Consider the following 5,631-nt stretch of genomic DNA (forward strand, 5'->3'; position numbering starts at 1 on the left):
GATTCAGATGAGGACATGAAATGACAGATATCATTGCTGACTTCGGATATTGGCTGAAAGCATAGAATACCAGAAAGATGTTTACTTGTGTTTTATTGACTATGCAAAGGCTTTCAACCGTGTAGATCATGACAAGCTATGGATAACACTGTGAAAAATGGGTATTCCAGAACACGTAATTGTGCTCAATTGAGGAACCTCAAGAGGCAGATGTTCAAACAGAACAAGGGACCACTTTATGGCTTTAAATTAGGAAAGGTATGCACCAGGGTTGCTGTCAGCCCAATAGTGTAGTGAGTTATGAGCTGGACTGCTAATCACAAGGTCAGCAGTTGAAATGTATCATTCACTTTGTGGAAGAAAGATGTGGCTTTCTGCTCTTGTAAAGATTTGGTGGTTGGTGGTTATGTGCTGTGGAGTCGGTACCGACTCATAGCAACCCTGTACAGGGTTTCCGAGGCTGGAAACCTTTACAGCAGCAGAAAGCCTCATCTTTCTCCCACGGAACAGCTGGTAGTTTCGAACTGCTGACCATAAGGTTTGCAGCCCGATTCGTAACCATTATGCTACCAGAGGTCCTTACAGCCTGGGAAATCCTATATAATATCACTATGAGTCAGAACTGATTCACCAGCACACCCCCACGACCAGTCAATCTGTATGCTGTGGAAATAATTTGAGAAGTTGGATTATATGAAGGAAAACATAGCATCAGGATTGGAGGAAGACTCATTTACAACCTGTGGTATGCAGATGATACAACCTTGCTTGCTGAAAGTGAAGAGGACTTAAAACACTGATGCAGGTCAAAGACCACAACCACAGTATGGCTTGCACTTCAGTATAAAGAAAACAAAAATTCTCACCACTACACCAATGAATAGTATCAAGATAAATGGGAAAAAAAAGATTAAAGTTGTCAAAGACTTCATTTTACTTGGATCCTCTATCAACACTCATGGAAGTAGCAGTCAAGCAATCAAATGACATATCACTACAATCAGATCTACTGCACAAGATCTCTTTACTGTGTTCAAGAGCAAAGATATCTGTTTGTGGACTATGGTATGCGTGACCCAAGCCATGGTATTTTCAATAGCATGTGAAAGTTGGGCAATGGCAAGATCATACAAGAATTAATGCATTTGAGTTATGGTGTTGGAGAAGAATATTAAAAGTGCCATGTACTGACAGGAGAATAAACAAGTCTGTGTTGGAAGAGGTACAGCCAGAATACTCCTTAGAAACCAGTACGGCAAGACGTCTCTGATACTTGGGACATATTATCAGGCGGGACCTGTCCCTGGAGAAGGACATTATGCTTAGTAAAACAAAGGATTAGCAAAAAAGATCCCCCATGAGATGGATTGGCACAGTGGCAGCAGCAGTGGTTTCAAGCAACTGTGAGGATGGCACAGAACTGGGCAGTTTTTCATCCTAATGTACATAAATAAGGTCACTATGATTCGGAACCTACTCATAGCACCTAACAACGGCAACAAGCATAGATATCAGGATTAGAATTCCACTCATATGGCAGAGATTCCAAAAGTTACTGCAAGAATTCCATTATCTTTTCATTTCATTTTTCTATGAAATTTTTGAAGTTCCCTTGTGGATTTTGGGGAGACACAATTCAACCAAAATTGAAGGAATGTTCTCACTGAATTTTACAGATTTGTTGACCAAATGTATATTTTTAAAATACCTGGCACATAGTAGGTGCTCAACAAATACTCATTTCCTTTTTCCTTTCTGTTTATGTTCTAGGTGTGGGACAAGATGGGAGAGCTCCCAGAAGCACAGACAATGAGATTTATAGACTATTGATGAAAGCCCCTCACTGAGAAAATGATTTGGAGTGGTAAGATGGTAGACAGAACAAAAACCTTCATTTTCCTAGACCTCCCCTTCCCTTTTGACACCATCATTATCACAAAATTCAACCAAGCCAGGAGCCTATTAGTTTTGTTCACCTTTATAAACTTCCTCACCACTGGTCACAGAATGTATTTGAAAACCTTTGTTGAATGAATGAATACCACTCTCCTCTTGGAACCAAGAAGAGTTTGAAGTCATGATACTTTTTCTACATCTAGGGTAAAACCATCTACCCTTGGCTCCCTGCCCTGCTTGATCAAAGCTCAGGGATGAATCACCAGCTTGGTTTGGAGCCCAGCTCCTCAGCTGATGTGCTGCACAAATGTCACATGGCACAGACTGCAGGCCCAGCAAAACGGACAGTGAGAAAGGCCTGGACTGGGAGTCAGGGACCTAGGCTCTCTTATGTTTTGGCCTCTTCCCCTTTCTGTACCTTACTGTCCTTACTAGATGAGCTCTGGACACAGGACTTTAAACAGTAGAAAGATAAGCAAAGGGGAATGTGAATTCAAGAGCAGTGGAAATTGTTGCTCCAAATTGGTGTGTGTCTACCTTCAGCAAGAGTTCAGAACTAGCTACCAGAGAGGAAGAGCTAGCTCTTACTGAACACACTCATGTGCCATTGCTGTGATAGTGACTTACTTTTTTTATAACTTTATTTTTTTTAATTAAAAAAATTTCTTTTAAAGATTATCAGCTTTACATTGAACAAATCATACACTTTGTTTCATCTCAATGACTCAATGGCACTTAACAAAAACAATGGAATAGATGATCATAAGGAGCTAACTCTCATGGGAAGAGCATTCTGGGATATAATAAAGGTATTCGAGGGCACAGGACATTAAAGTATATGCTATTATGTGGGGGCAGATGGTGAGTAAAACAATATGTCCAATATGGTAGCCATTAGCCACCTGGGATTACTGAACACTTGAAAGTGGCTAGTCTGAACTGAGATGTGCTGTAAATATAGAATACACACTGCATTTCAAAGACCGAGTACTAAAAATCAGATGAATACGAAGAAAGAAAACAGTAAAATACTTCAATATTTTTATATGAAGGGGCTTCAAAAAGTTCACAGAAAAATAGAATTTAAAGATAATGAAAATTTCCACAAACTTTTTGAAGCTCTCTTACATTGGTTATATGCTGAAATGATGGCAGCATTAATTTCACCCATTTCTTTTTGCTTTTGGTGGAACTATAAGAAAATTTTTAATTACTTATGTGACTCTCATCAGATTCTATGGGATAGCCTGTCTAGACAACCCCTATTCTTTCTAATGTGCATTTTTTTTTCTCTCTCTTTGCTTTTTTCCCAGCATCTAGAGTTTATCCATTTCTTTTCTTTTTCCTTAAATACAGCTTTCTTTATCTTAAGGGGAGATACTGTTTATAAGGCATTTTGAAAGATGGTAAAGAGCCTCAGGAGTATCTGTACATAACAATACTTGCTTTGTAGTTTCCATATTCAAAAAGAACTAATGAGATGAATGTTGAAATCTTCCTGGGTCTCTTCACTTCTGAAATTACCATCAGAACATATCCTTTTACATTCCTGAAGTTTCCATGGAAGCTCAGGTTCTCTGGACTCCTTGCTTCCTGAGATAATACCAGTTACACTTTTACAGATCTGGAAGTGATTTTCCATTCACCTTTGGATTCTCTTTTTTTCTTTTCCTTGTGTCTGAGAAGTGACACATTGGAGTAGGGCTCCTGAAAATGTATCTTGATTTTCCTTCATTTACCAGACCTTTAAGTTGCTTCTCCTTACCCTTCACTGGGCAATGCCCAGTGTCTAATGTCTAATGAATGGAACATTTATTCTTTTTTTCATTTTGTTTTCAGATGAAAACCCAGAGCACTGACATTATTTGAGGGGAAGGAGAGATAGGGTTTGAATTGGCACATTACAATGCTGTAGTTTAGTTACTATAATACGGCTTCAGAGTTCTCTGGGTGGTACAAACTGTTATTGTGCTTGGCCTGGTATGGTGCTCTAGGATAAGCACTTGACTGCTAGCCATAAGGTCGGTGGTTCAAATCCACTAGCCACTCCTTGGAAATCCTATACAGGGTCGCTATGAGTCAGAATGGGGTCCATGGCACTTAACAACCACAACAGTAACCACAAGGTTAGAGGTTCAAGTTCACTTGAGGCACCTCGGACAACAGGTCTGGTGACCTACTTCCAAAAATGCAGACATTGAAAACCCTGTGGAGCATAATTCTACGCTGACACACATGAAGTTGTCATGAGTCAGAATCGACTCCATGGTGTGTGTGTGTGTGTGTGTGTGTAATCCAGCTGTACCGGGAGGGTACAGCTTATCTTGATGTTATTTACTGGCCCAGTGGTATATGGATTTTTGTTTTCTTTACACTGAGGTACAGTTGAGCCTCAGTAAATTAAATAGGCCACTTTGAACTGAGCTAAACAGAGTGAGCAGTGGAGGAGTGGAGTGACTGGCCTGGGGGAGAATTCACTTCTAATCTGGTCCTCTCATCCACATAGAGGTACTGCCAGAAGCTACTCAGAGGAATGTTGTTGTTGTTGTCAAATACTGTGGAGTCAGTTACAACCTATAGTGACCCTGTATAGGGTTTCTGAGGAGCAACTGGTGAGCTTGAACCACCAACCTTGCCGTTCAAATGGCTTTGCAGCCTGGTGCATTAACCCACAGCACCACACCAGGACTCTGCATTCATAAGGACAGGAAAGGTATAATTCCTTCCTGTCTGGTGTGTCAGGTGCTGGGGAGACAGGAACAAGTAAGGCACCAACCCTTCCTTCAGGGGTTTCCATAGCTGGTGAGGGTACAGACAAGATCACCATCATAATACTGTGTGCTACATCCCCACTAACCTTAGAAGAATTGATGTATTTATTTGAGTTACGGTATTGGAAGGGAATATTAAAAGTACCATGGACTGCCAGAAGAACAAATCTGTGTTGGAAGACGTACAGAACGTTCCTTAGAGCCAGGATAGCGAGACTTTGTCTCTTATACTTTGGACATATTATCAGGAGGGACCAGTACCTGGAAAAGAACATCATAGTTGGTAAAGTGGAGGGTCAGTGAAAAAGAGGAAGAGACGGATGGTAATAGTGGCAGCAGCAATGGGCTCAAGTGTACTAATGATTGTGAGGTTAGTGAGGATGGGGCAGTGTTTCGTTATGTTGTGCATAAGGCTGCTATGAGTCAGAACCAACTTGATGGCACCTAAAAACAACAACAGCAAACCTCCAGGTAATGTATAATGATATGTTCCATCAACAAAAAACTCAAACCCACTGCTATTGAGTTGACTCTGATTCTGAGACTATAAATCTTAATATTTTCTTCCTCAGAGCAGTTAGGGGGTTTGAACCACCATCTTTGTGGTTAGCAGCTCCAGCTTAACCCACATCCAAGTCAGGACAAGAGTAGCAGGGAGTTGACTTTTTACTAGACGGTCAAAGGAGGTAGGGACAGAGAAAGAGCACTTGAGAAAACACAGGTCTTAAACTTTTCCAAGACGGAATTAATTTTGCTTTGAATTTTTTTTTGTTGAAACTATGTATGTTTAGTAATGGAAACCATTTTGAATGAAATAAAAAAAAATTAGGAGGAATTATGGATTTTGATATGATTAGTGGCACACAATACGTCTCAAAACATCTGATAAGGCCTGTTTCTCCAGATTCATACAACTATAAAAGCCTCCACCAGATGGCAGTATGCCCTAAAAATGGGATCTGAG

This window comes from Chrysochloris asiatica, unplaced genomic scaffold (assembly GCF_000296735.1).
Source record: "Chrysochloris asiatica unplaced genomic scaffold, ChrAsi1.0 scaffold00163, whole genome shotgun sequence".
NCBI classification, from domain to species: Eukaryota; Metazoa; Chordata; class Mammalia; order Afrosoricida; family Chrysochloridae; genus Chrysochloris; species Chrysochloris asiatica.